Below are 13365 nucleotides of genomic sequence, written 5' to 3'. Positions count from 1 at the left end.
CAGTGCCCATTCCTTCTGTTGCTGAAGGTTGCAGCCTGAAACTCGTGCCTTTTCACACGGCGAGCTGTTGTGATCTAAATGGCTCATTGATCCAGGTCATGAGCTGTTGTGACTTAATGACTCATTGGTCCAGGTCGGGATCTGAGGGATCTTTGGAGCATTTCCATCCGTATGTTGAAGGAAGCGGTACTGAGTACTCTAAAAGTATCATTTCCTTCTGAGCCCATCCTTGGTGACTCTTCCAGTGCCGTATGGAGCAAGCTGTGCTGCAGGAGCATCATCCCTGCAGTGACGATGTGAAGCAGGGACCAGCCGCTCGGGTGGCAGTCATTGAATTAGGCTTCAATCAGATTTCTGAGGACAAATTTCACTTTGTGTCTGTGTGCATCACCCTATTTAGAGGGATGCCAGAAACCTCCTCTGGTTTCTCTTCCAAGCTGTTGGTTAGCACCAGATACTGCTGCTTTCGCTGCTGTTTTTCAGTCCATGCTAAAACATCACTTGATGCCCGCCCGCTGTTTTGAGGTAGGAGCTACACATACACACATTTTAGGTACCATTTTCTATGCTCATATTAATAGCCTGTCACATAGTTTGAAGCCACACGCACAGGATCTCCTCTAAATCAACGGCTGTGGGGCTGGCAATCAGCTCAGCTCTATCACTGACTCATTGTGTGACCTTCAACAAGCCATGTACCTACGTGGAAAGTCTGAATCACAATCTAAACCCACTACACTGCAGGCTGCCTGCTCCAGGCAGCCCCTCTCCTGCTGCCTTTCTGCTTCCTTAGCCTTAAAGAGGTGGTTTGAGGGAGGAAGGTGGGGAGCAAGTCGCTGTCTGGTGGAAGGAAGGTGTTAATGTCGCAGTCATTGGCGGTGCAGGGCAGGGATGCAGACTGCAGCTCTGATCTTTGGGTGTAGAATATTCCTTTATCAAGGTGTCGCTCAGCACATAAGAGACTTTCCTGCTTGTTGAATCGGGGGTTAAAGTGGTGCCAAAGTTTAAGCAGCGCTGGATGATACTGGTTTAACTGGTGCCTACCTGATGTTCCCATCTGCTGGAATGTGGGACCAGGACAAGTGTATCTCCGGGAGGGTTTAACAGCTGCCTCTCACTTAACAGGGGGCAGTTCACACGCCCTGGGGGAAGAGGAGGGGTTTGCAGCTCAGCGCATCCCAACCTCCCTGCATCCCCCAGCCCTGAGCACTGTAAGGGGGGGTCCGGGTGTGTGGCTGCCCTCAAGAACCAGACGCCCCCCCCCGCACCCAACCGCATGCAAACGAGCTCGCCAACGTTTGCCTAAACGCATGAGGAAGCCGCAGCGGCGTTTGGTTTTGGCCATGTATGGTAAACATTGTGCGAGCACGGCTCCGCTCCGTGAGGAACTGAAACGCGCAGCCTGCGGGGGGCATTGCCCTGACACTGCCATTGCCCTGCCGCTGCCACTGCCATTGCCCTGCTGTTGCCATTGCCCTGCCACTGCCTTGCCACTGCCATTGCCATTACCCTGCGAGTGCCATTACCATTGCCCTGCCACTGCCATTGCCATTGCCGTGTCATTGCCCTGCCACTGCCATTGCCCTGCGAGTGCCATTGCCCTGATACTGCCACTGCCCTGACACTGCCAATGCCATTGCCCTGACACTGCCATTGCCCTGCGAATGCCATTGCCCTGTGAGTGCCATTGCCATTGCCCTGCCACTGCCATTGCCCTGCGGGTGGCATTGCCTTGTCACTGCCATTGCCCTGCAAATGGCATCTCCCTGTGACACTGCCCTGTGTGCCTCAAGGCACCCATTGCAGAGGCACCCATCTTGCTGCATCAGTGACCGTTACCCTCTTCAATCGAACAGCAGAGGCAAACCCCCTCCTTATAACATTATCCGGCATCCCCCAACAGTGGCTTTGCTGCTGCTGCTGCTGCTGCTGCAATGGGGGGGATCTTTGGTTTCAAGCTCCTGTCCTGCGGGTTAAACCTTAAACCACGACATCCATTGCGGCGTGGGTTTAGCAAGGGCTCGCCCTCCCCTCCTGTCACCACCTCGCAGCCAAGCCGCACCGACCGGCACAGGACGAGGCGGTTTCTGAGCCAGACCCGTGCGCTCTGTGGTGCTCAGCTCACGGTGGAGCTGTGCCTCATTCAGCACTCGCAGGTGCCAGCTCCTTGGCCTTAGTGCCCGGACCCCCCCCGATCACCCGGGTGCGCACAGCGGGACTGCACCATCCCTGCTGGGAGGGAAGAGGCTCTGAGCCAGGCTGGGGGCGGCAAGGGCGGCCCCCCCGGAAAGGGGCTGAGCGCAGGAGGGGAACCGGATAACGGGAACCGGGAGCCGGGTGCGGAGAGGACGGGGACCGGCTCCAAGCCCCCGCGCCGAGAGACTGGGAATAGGGGGGGAGAGTGAGAGCGCGCAACCACGCGTGGGAGAGCCCCGCGCCGCCATTGGCCAAACGAGCTGCCACTCACCGAGCGGCCCCGCCCCTGAAGCCGAGAGGCGTGGCCAAGCAGGAGCCGGGCGGGAGGCGGGGCCAACGGGAGGCGGGGCTTTGCGTCAGCCCCGCCCCGCCCCGCGGCGCTCAGTCGGGCGGCGGCGGCTGGCGGCGGAGGCGGCTCCGCCGGGCTGAGGAGCGGACGCGGGGACGCGGCTCGGGATCGCGGTGCGCGGCGGCGGCGGTGGGAGGGCAGCGGAAGGGCGGGGAGGTGGCGGTGCCCCTGGGAGGGCTCCAGGCCGGGCCGGGCCGAACCGAACCGAGCGGGGCGGGTGTTAGTGCGGGCGCTTCCTGCGCGGCTGCACCCGCCGAGCCCTTTCTGAGGCGGCGGCCGCTGTCAGCGCCCGGGCCTGCGGGAGGGAGCGCGCTCCCCGTCGCGGTTGGGCTCTGCGCTCCGCCCGGGGCTCCTTCCCCCCGCTCCCCTCCGTGCGCGGCAGCGGAGAGCCCCGGGGCCGGTATCCGGGTGGGGGGCGCGGGTCGGCGGCGGGGCATGGCCGGGGCGCGGCTCCCTGGCGGCGGGGCCGCCCCTGCGCGCCGGCACCTGATGCCCGCCGCAGCCCCGCGCCCGCCTTTGTTCCGCTTGGGTCTCGCTGGGCTTTTTCCCCCCTCTTGCTCCTTCCATGGCGCCGCAGCAGCGGCTCGATGGCACCGGCGTGTGCGTGCGGCCCCGGAGCGCCGCGAACCCGCTGGCACCGTGGGTAGCGCTGCAGAGGACAAAAGATGACCGGAGGGTTTAGCTTTGGGGTTTGTCTTTAGGCTCGCATTGACCGGGTGCGTGTCACACCGTTACCGGTGGCTCCTCCGAGTCTGCTCGGAAGATGTGTGTGAAGTCCTGGGCTCTCTGACGTGTTCCCAGGCTTTGTTTTTCTCTGCGGAAAGCCACGTTGTTTGAATAGCGATGTGTCAAAGGCCGGAATGTAAAGGTTTGTGCTTGTCTGAGCTCTGTGAAATGAGCCGCTTCCTCGCTCATGGTGCGTGGAGAAGCATCTGATGTGCAGCGTTCAGCTGTAGTACCCGGGACTAGACAATGTGATGCTGTGACTGCACAGGAGACGGGTCTAAAAAAGCCCCCAAAGGGCTAGAAAGTGGCTGAGACAAAAGTAAAACTGATGGGTGCAGTTTTATTGTCCAAGTGATAGCGTTAGTGCTGTGGGGGTTTTGCTGGCTGTAGTTTGAGCCATATACGTGTGTGTGTGAGCGTATCTGTTCATGCAGGTCTGGAGTGGTCCAGGCAAGACCAAAGGATGCTGGCAAAATGGAAGTGGGATGTGTTGAACATTCCAGGTTGTGGCTGCTACAGATTCGGGTCTAATTTTAGGCCAGGCTGTATCTGATTACCTGACTCTCGCTTCTGGTAAGGATGTGCAGGAGGGAAGCTCAGTGCCTGCTGTGAGTGTGGGAAAATGGTGTGAACTGGCATGGTGAGAAGCATGTTCCTATGTGTGATGGTTACAGAAAGCAGCGGGTACCTCGTGTGCGAGGCAGGAGAGGTTAGATTTGACTTTCATTTGAATGCCAAGCATTGCATCCTCCTTTCTGCTCAAGGAGGGGGAGAAACCAGATGGCTGTGAGCTCCCCGAGATGTGTTATTGCAGCTAATACTCCTATTTGCTAAAACTGTGTACACAAAGGTAGAAGATCAAACACTGTTGCGATAAAGTCGACACGTGTTTGGTTTGTGTATATGTTTGGAGTATTTTCAGTAGCCAGAGGAAGACCCGACGCACCGGGGTGCCTGTCAGGGAGCATTGACTTCGTGTTTGTTTTAATAGAGCACTTCATAACAGTAATTTTTCAATGGTCACTTGTATACAGATTGCTTTAATCAGCATTTGTGTGTCTCTGTTGGCATGACTCTGCCTTCTAGTGAGCTGCCTTTTCAAACATCATTGGCTTTTTTCAAGTGAAATCTTCGTGCTTATTGCATCTGTCACTTCTGGGACGCACTCCAAGCGCAAGGAAGGGATTCAGTGTAATGGCAATGAGGAGGAATGCACAGAAGGGTAAAACAGCAGCTTTCCGGAGTGATGCAGTGAAGGCCGCTGAGAGCTCTGCCCTCAGTAACCACTCCCTGCATCGTGTTCAACTTTAATATTGGGCTTTACTGGTGGCTTCATAAAATGGCTCATTAAAGCCCCATGTTGCGTTTTGATTGCAAGAGAATTGGTGTTATTAGCCTGAATTTGGTTACTGATGCTGAGGACTATGGCTCGGATGCCAGCTTCCTATTTTGAAGACATGAGCAAAACACTTCCTGGCCTGAGTCTGCAGCTGGGTGAGGTCATCAGTGCACCACTCCCAGGGCCAGGAATGTCCTTTCAGGCAAACACAGGCACATTTTCACTTGACTTTTAAAGCATGGGTTTGTTTGTTTTGATCGGGTTTTGTCTGACTTGAGGCTTTTGTGATCATCTCAGTCTTTCCCTGAGGATGTGTTGGGACACAAACTCACCGAGGATTTGAAGTGCCCCAGTTTCAGCGTTTACAGGGCATATGAACAAGAATTAAATGCCTGTCTGCGCTTCTAGCTCTTTCCCTGCTGTCTCCCCTACCTAATATTTTTGGTCTGCTTATGTTCTGGTGGTTCACTCTGCAGTTAATCTGACTGGAAACTCGGTTACTCCGCATGTGTTCAGTATACCGCTATAGTTGGGGATCAGTTACTGGGCCCTTTCATTCTGTTTGCTAATAAGATTGCTCTGTTCTGTTCTTCCTCAAGTGAGTAACTCCACTAAAAATGGATTATTTGCTTCATTTTGAGGTTATAATTGCTCAGCACATGGCTTTTAGGTGATGATATTTTAGATTATAGCGTTAGGCATGTAAAATACCAGCGTGACACCAGAATTACTCAGCTTCTCAATGTAGTAGTGACAGGTCTTAGGGTCCCCACCAGCAGGTCTGGATTTGCACTGTAGGCCTCTCCAACACAGAGTCTGGCACTGATGGTCCTCAGAGGAGCAAACTGTCTGGAGAGGTTCCTAATGGACTACACCATTAGTTGCATTACAACCATTAGCTGTGTATGTGCTTGTATGGGTTTGTTTAGTGAACATAAGTCTGATCAGAATTAATGGCTGGATGTGGATGTAATGATGGAGCTATAAAGTAGGTGACTGTTGTGCAAATAATTTTACTTCACACCTCTCTCATGTGATTCATCATGATAGTAAGCCAGAGGTGATCTCTTTACAGCAGATATCTTGGTAACAAGTCACAGTGCCTCAGGAATGGAAGAGGCTTTTGTGGTGGAATACCATAAAAGCCTTAAAATCCTGCTCTCTAGGTCACAAACTTGTCAGAAATGATGACAATGGTATCTCCTGCTGCCTCCTATGGGAGACAAAACATTGTTTTTTCAAAGGCTGCCAGCCTGCTGATGCCCTCGTGGTGCCCATCAATAGGTTTCCTTGGGTTAGACTAAAACATGGGCTCTTTGGCCGTGTCTCCTCTTCATCTTTCGTTGTTAATGAGTCAGATACCAAAGTAGAACCACCTGCACTGTAGAAAGGACAATAGTATTTCTTCAGCATTACCACTGTGCTGTGTCAGCATTATTTGGTTTGTCTTGATCAAATTTTGTTGATGAATACAACAGATTTTTATATCATATGCTTTTTGCTATGAGCATATAATAACTCTTGAGGTCTGGCTCTCAGTGGGAGAAGCTGGTTGAGGTTGGATCAGCTATAGTGACTCTGACATTGAGCTGGGCCTCTCAAGCCATCCTTAATTAGATTTTTCTTGGTTTCTCTTTTAATAATTGAATTTGAAAAATGGCTGGAAATGAAATTAAAGCAGTGGTGGGGCCTGATTTAAAGCCATTAAGATTCAGGCTGATGTGGTCAGTGTGCTGAGATGAGCTGGTAGCGCTGGGCTGTAGCACGGCTGAGCTGTGGCTAAGGCCAAGTGTGCCCTTCAGGAGGGATTGTGGTGTCCCTGGGCTCTCCATCCACATCTTGACTGGCCAGAGCATCTTTGTGTGTAATCTCTGTATGTACAAGCATATATGTAATCTGGGTACAGTTTGTAGCTCAATAGTAAAGCAACCATTTCTGCAGCCTTATCAAATATACCTGGAGCAGGATTTCATACAACTGGATGGGGATGGTGTGCTTAAAACTACACCTTGTTTGCACCCATGTGTGAACCTAGGCAGAACATTTCCCCTGCAGTTCCTGCTATAGGCAGTCCCTGGAAAATGGACTTCAAATCACTCTGGTTGTGGTATTTAGAAATGTAGGAGCTTCCCCTCCCTTCCTCCTCCATCCCCTTAGTTCTGCATATAGTTGCCATAGAGACTGTGTCCTGGAGTCCTTGCATATCCATTGTTTATCTCACATAAATGTATAAACCTGCTGTATTAAAGCATCACGCTTTGAAGCGTCCTGTTCCCGTGCAGATCTGACAGGGGCTTGACATCCTATGGTGCTGCAGGTTTGGGTACTGGACATGTGTCAGGCACGGTTGGACAAGCTGATAATGGGTGTAATTAGCACCATCAGACATTAGCAGGCAGCAGCAAATTCAAGCTGCATCCCTTGGGAGCTGGGCAAACTGGCAGTGTTGGGCAGATGATCACTTGATAAGGAAGATAGCCATCAGCAGAGGCTCAACAGCGAGGGACTGGGCTTGGTGCTGGTGTTACCTCTTCAAGTTGCCTTTTCTTAATCCCCTTTTACTTTCAATCCTTAGAAACCTCACGGTTTGTTAGCTTATGCTGGAATCTTGAACACCCGGATGACTTGGGGTAAAAGCTTGGCATTTATTTGGTGTTTTTCACAGTGTTACAGTTGTTTCTTGCAGTTTCCTGTGTGATGCGGATCACTACCCTTGTTTCCATGCTGAAATGAGAGGTTCAGTGTATTCCTCAGGGTCTTGCACGTAACAGGCTGGGAATACTTGTAGTATATCATACTAGGTGTACTTGTTTTACAGGTGGTTCATCTATTTGTACCAGCCATACGTGGTGGGATGTGTGTGGGTAAATGGCCATTCTTACACTCAGTTTTTCAACTGCTCCTATCTTACTCAGTATTTACATTAATTACACTGTATCTTGGAGGTTGGAGTAAATAGGCACAAAACTGTCTTGTTCAGAACAGGAGCTAGATTAAAGTGATTTTAAGGTTTATTTCCATTTTTGGACCTGCAAAGATCAGTTTATAAGGCAGGAAGAAAATCCAGAGCCTGCTTAGGCAAACATGGGTAGCCAGACATATTTCAGCAGTGTGTGTACCTGTGCTTTAGCACAGTGTCAAGTGTAGCACAAACCACTTCAAACTGATTGTCATTGTGCCTCCCAGCATCTTTTTCCTGCTTTCTGGAGCAATTTAAAGCTTTTCATGGTCTTGTTGTTTAGATGTGGGCTACCCTGGCGTGGCCTCCCGTTCTGCCATGCTTTGGATGCACTGGGTTATCTATCCTCTTCACTTTGCTCCCTGGTGTTTCTCCAGGGGTAAAGGTTATCTTTTTGTTCTTTATATGTGGTGCTTGCCACATTGATCTTCTGGTCTGCTAAGGGAATTCTTAAGCACTATGAAAGATCACATAAAAACCAGCTGGTGCTTATCTCGGTGTAATACTGCCTGTTGTTTTGGCTGCTCTCCTCCAGAAGTGCTGTAAATGCCACAGGGACTCTCAAAGGGCTGGAAGCGTGGGTTGCACGTGCAATAACGTGATTGTCGAGCCAACAGGTAAGTAAAGCTTAAAGGTCACCAAGCACAGGCTGTAATTCTTCATGCCCCTTGGTGAAAACAAGTTCCCCAGCTGAAGAGAAGCCAACTGCAGGTGCCTTCCCCAGGGAATCAGCCTTCATGCAGTGCTATCAGGGGTGATTCTCCCTGTCAGGTAGGCAGAGAGCTGGTGTGGCAGTGCTGGGGACAGTGGGTACATCCCTTGTCCTTGGCACATGGGGCCTGTGGGTGTAGGAAGATGTTTTTCCTTTTTGCATCTGGAATCTTCCTCTGCAGTGTAGCAGCAGTGTTTATTAAAGCTGCTGCTGAACTCAAGACACTTTTCCTAAGTCAGTGTGTCTGTTCTTGCCTGTTTAGAGAGGTGATAAAGGTGCTCCGTGTTGCATTCATGGTGTGACACCAGCTCACTTGGGTTGCTGCCCTCTTAGCACAGCATGTGATGGCCTCTGCCGCAGTGTAGGACAGCAGCCTGAAACGGATCAGCGACAAAGCACTGTAGGACAGAAGAAATGTGTTTGAACTTGGAACCCTTTCCTCAAACAGATGTTTGAGGGGCTGTAATTGGTACCACAGGATAGGGATTTTAAAATCAAGTTAGCAGATTGAGCTATCTGGGTTTGAGTTTTAGCCTCCTCCAGTCTCTTCCTCCCTCCCCCAGCCCTGATTTCAAATTGTATGTTACAGAAACAGGACAGAATGACAATGGTGCTCTTTGAATTATAGGCTACTTGGCCAGAAGAGCTGGCAGGACAGCAAATGGAAATCTGGAGAAATACACACCACTTCCAACTGGGAGAACTGAGATGCGTTTTGCAGTTTATTTGTACAGCATTAAAAATCTCAGATGTTTGTGTTGTCCAGTCTAAGCCTTCTGTGTTGAGGATATTGTCTTCTCTCTGAGAATTAATCATTACTGGGTTTATTTTGAGACATCAAAAGCAGTTCAATGTGAGTGTGTCACCTTTTGAGTGGGTGTTACTGAGTAGCTTGAGACGTGAAAGTCTAACGTGGGCTCCAGTTCGGATGAGGGTGTTTCTCAGGGGGTGCTGACCAAGCCCATTCCTACTTTTCTGCAGTAGCGCATCTCCATTCAGAATTGCAGTGTGATGGACCATGCTGCTCTGAGCTCTGACTCCAGCCTAACCATGATGTTATCCAGGTCTCTGGTCCATCACAGGGCTAGAATAAAACTTGAGACACCACAACAGAGGTGTGGTCCAAGAGGTGCTGCCATTACACTTGGCCATCCTCCTCCTCTCTGATGGCATCCCCCAAGGCAGCACTGTCCTCTCAATGGGCTCCCAGCAGGTCTGGGTGCTGTGTTCCATCCAGCAGGCCAGTGGAGCATTTGTGGTCAGGCAGGGCCATCTGGAGAATGCTGCATCCTCGCTCGGTCAGTCTGACTCACACTTGGCTGCCCTATTTGTGAGCCTCGGTTGTGCTGATGTGTTGTTTCTGCTTTATTTCTAAGTTGGGAGGAACCTGTGTCCCAGCTCACTTTGTGTTGGGAGCAGAGGGCTTTCTGCAGGCCTTGGTCTCCTCATGGTGGCTCTTGGTGCTCCTGAAGAACTGGGACCTGAGACTATTTATCTCCTTAAAGCATCCTTAATGTTTGTAGTTTGTTCCTGTGGATAACACATGTTGTAATGGAGGAATGAAAACTAGTTTAAGTCCTTTGAAGATTTCTCCTTTCAGTAAATCTTCCTGTCATTTCTTTTTGTAAGGAAAGATCCCATTAGCTGTAAGCAAAGAGAATCTGTGAAATATTTCCAGTAATACCTTAAAACCACTGGAGTTTTAAGAGGAAATGTGCTCACCCTAGAAAATACCGTGTAATCAGGTTACCTTCACTCCTGCACCCCTTCTAGACTTGTGCAGAATGCTAAATCCTGCATGTGTTGTTGGTATTCCCATGCTTTAAGCTCCCAGCTCCTGGGTGCTGCTGTCTGCTTGACATCTAGCCTAAGTTCATCATCAAAGAGGGCAGACTACATCCTCTATACAGCATTGAGTTTCAGGTTTAGTGCCTACCAGTGAGCTCCTCTGTCACACATGTAGAAGGACTTTGTGTTTGCTGTTTATTTCCTTTGGGCATATTTGATTGATTCGTGTTTCAGGAGATAATGCAGTTGGTTTCTGCTGTTGGCACTGTCATGTTAGGAAGGTGTTTGTGCCTTAGCTTGTTAGTTGGGAAAGATTGGACCTGGTGGTGATTTGGTGAGGAATTAATGAAGCTCTGGTGGGGAAGAGCTCTTTCTCCATTTGTAGCCACCATCCTTTGCTGGGACTCAGCTCTCACCCAAAACCAGGTTAGAAGAAACCTTGCGATGTCTCAGGAATATGGTCTGGAAGAAGCTTGCATATAACCTTCAAGAGAGCAGAAGAATGCAGCAAATCGGGGTAGCAGCTCTGAACAGATTGATGCTTCCTTGTTAGCTCTGTTGCACTGATAAGAGAACTAGGTCAGCTCTATGGAGAAAGCATTTTATCTGCATACTTCTCCCTGGAATCCTGGTGCTTGGCTGTGGTAACAGCCCTGCTGACTTGCAGCTCTGCTCAGGGGGTTGTGCTCTCCCCTCTCATGTCTTTCACGGGGTCAAAGTGTGGTCTGAAGCCCTGTTGCTTTTGTCTCTGGCATGTGCTGCTCTTACTGGGGGGTGATGCAGTCAGTCCCCAGGGGTGTAAGTAGCATCTTCCACCCTGCTGGTGTAATGTCTCTGGCTGAAGTTCATAGGGCTGTTGTTCAGCTCTGGAAGCATGTTGCTCTGTGTCTTGGCAGTGGATGAGGATTCAGTGTGTGAAGAAGCATCTCTGGTGTTTATTCCAGTGGAGAAAGCAGAGAATGAAGGCTCTTGGAGCCATCATCCAGATATCCCCCAATACATCACCCATCACCATGATGAATTCTTTGGTGTGATGACTCTTGTGTGCATTCATTGCTCTCTCTTTACAGTGGATGACACAAACTAAATGAAGCCAGGCAATACTCTCTGTTCAGGGTAACGACTTGCAACTGCAGTGTCCTTTTGCCACTGTAAATGATGGTAAATGATGTAATGTTAGACTGTAAAGATACAAGGGTTTGTATAGTAAGATCCCCAAGAAGGTGAATTGCATGCCTGAAAACCTGTAAGTTAAAATATCCATTGAGTCCCTGTGTGCATGTGAAAGGAGTGTCAGCCACAGCATGAGAGACATGCACAGGGTAAACACTTAAGAAATAGCACGTGCCTCTTGATGCCTGCAGGATTTAACCATTGTAGGCACTTCTGACTTAGAGATTTTTATGTTATAAGTGTCTTATTGAGATTGTTTCAGGGTAGAGCTCTGAAAACCCAATCGTATCAAGTATTTCACAGGTTAGAACCAACACCTTGCACTTTGTCCAGAACAGCAATTTCAGCTTAGTTTAAGTTTGGATTGCGTTACATTTTTGAATGTAGTGGGCTCCCCAGTTGAGATACAATCAAATTCCCTGGTAGTTTGTGGTTTAGGTTCCCATCCCAGAATAGAATCTTGCCAGTGGTAGAACAGCTGGAAATGTCAGTATTACGTTCATATTCCAGCTTTTTGTCTTTCAAATGAAGTGAAATCAGATGGCAGGCTCTTGCTCAACCTAGCCTAAAGTAACCAAAGACTGAAAATCATCTGTGGACAAGTCTGATGTGTTTTGGAATTGTGACCATCTGTAAGTAGTGTTCACCTTTGGTTTAAATAACTCTGAACATCTGATAACAAAAGTGCTGTCAGCAATAGACTTAATTGATTTGAAAGGGTATACCAGAGAGGCGATAGCATTAGGTTTGAAAGCAGAGGACTGCATCAGGGTCTTTGTGGCTGTTCCTTTTAGCTGCCAGAGGTTTCATGTGAAGTTTTAGGGACAAGCAAAAATTCTTGTGGCCATGTGATTTATTTCCCTCCCTGTTCCATCTTGCCCAAATATTGCAAGACTTAATATCATGAGACTGAGTTCACTGATTCCCTCAATGCTTGGAGAGGGAGATGAAGCCTTGCTGGTGGTACAGTGCCTCTCCACTCTAACAGTGGTGGCATTTGACTGCTCTTGGTTTGGTGCCAGTCATGGCTCTGAACTCGCCATAGGATATGTGCTCCTGTGGTGGTCAGCGTGCTCCTTGCAGCTCATGCTCCTTGGATTCAAGGAAGGATGGTCTCCACTGTCCTCGCTATCTGTGTGGCTCCACTGATGGAGCTGGCAGCAAACACTTGCTTCTTGCTCCCCCCACGGATGTGTCTCACTTCCCTTCCTCTGCCAGAGGTGTGCTCAGAAATGCTGTCCTTGAAATGATCTGGCGGGCTTCTCTTCTGGATGAGTGAGTCTTCTGAGGTGTTCCTAACACACTGCAGCATGGTGAGGCTGTAAGGTCTTCATGTGCAGTATGTGTGCAGCTGGACTAAGCAGGAGGCAGCCCTTGCCCGCAGGCACACACGTGTGTGTGTGTGTGCTGGTGTACAACATGCCGTGCACACGCAGGGGTTACAGAACCCACAGAGGTTGCACAACCAAGTGCTGTGAAGTTAAGAAACACCGCAAGTGAGTGATTAGGAAATAACCTGGGTGATACTTGTTCCCTTTTTCACATGCAGTGGGGTAGGGCTGTCAGCTCAGGCCTTGCTCTGCTGGGCAGGCAGTGATGCCTGCAGTGGTGGGATGGAGCAGGAAGTGCAATGGGGGGGTGGTCTCCTTATGGTTTAAAACCTGAATGCTTATATCCCTCCTTCCATATGTGGCTGCACCTTATCTACCAGATGATGTTCAAAGTGCTCTGAAGAGTGAATTACTAGATTCCTTGTGGTGCTTATCTCCATGATGGCCAACTGCTCTGCAGATGTGGCTCAGCCCTGCTGGGAGGGAGGGTGGTTTTGCCATGATGGGGGCCTTTAGGCCTCAGGTTGAAACATCCCTGGCCTCATTATTGGCTCAGGATTATAACATTCTTCAAGGTTTCATCTCTGAGCACTCCCTTCTCTTACAGATGAGGCTCAAGCATCTCAGCCCAGGTGTTCAGAAGGACCTTGGGCTGTCCATGTTGCTGTGTCCCCAGCACCCTGTCCAACCCACAGCAAATGAGGCAGGTGTCCCCTGGTATTAACCATCATTGCTACTTGGTGCTGGTGGCACTGCCTGTTTTGTACCTTGGTTTATTTTCTTTCCCTCCTT

General features: G+C 50.0%; 1 protein-coding gene across 1 annotated transcript in view; it reads left to right on the top strand.

Annotated features, from left to right (window-relative positions):
- Positions 1-2517: 2517 nt before the first annotated feature.
- CORO1C (coronin 1C) overlaps positions 2518-13365 on the top strand; it is a 40633-nt gene continuing 29785 nt past the window's right edge. Inside the window, exon 1 of the mRNA XM_061374771.1 lies at positions 2518-2658. The gene's annotated coding sequence lies outside the window, so the exon portion shown is untranslated. The remainder of the gene's footprint in view (positions 2659-13365) is intronic.

The sequence above is a fragment of the Neopsephotus bourkii genome, unplaced genomic scaffold (genome assembly GCF_033783945.1).
Source record: "Neopsephotus bourkii isolate Nb327-2 ecotype Australia unplaced genomic scaffold, CSIRO-AGI_Nbou_v1 NB_1652, whole genome shotgun sequence".
Classification (NCBI taxonomy): Eukaryota; Metazoa; Chordata; class Aves; order Psittaciformes; family Psittacidae; genus Neopsephotus; species Neopsephotus bourkii.
This window is presented reverse-complemented; position numbering and strand designations above follow the sequence as displayed.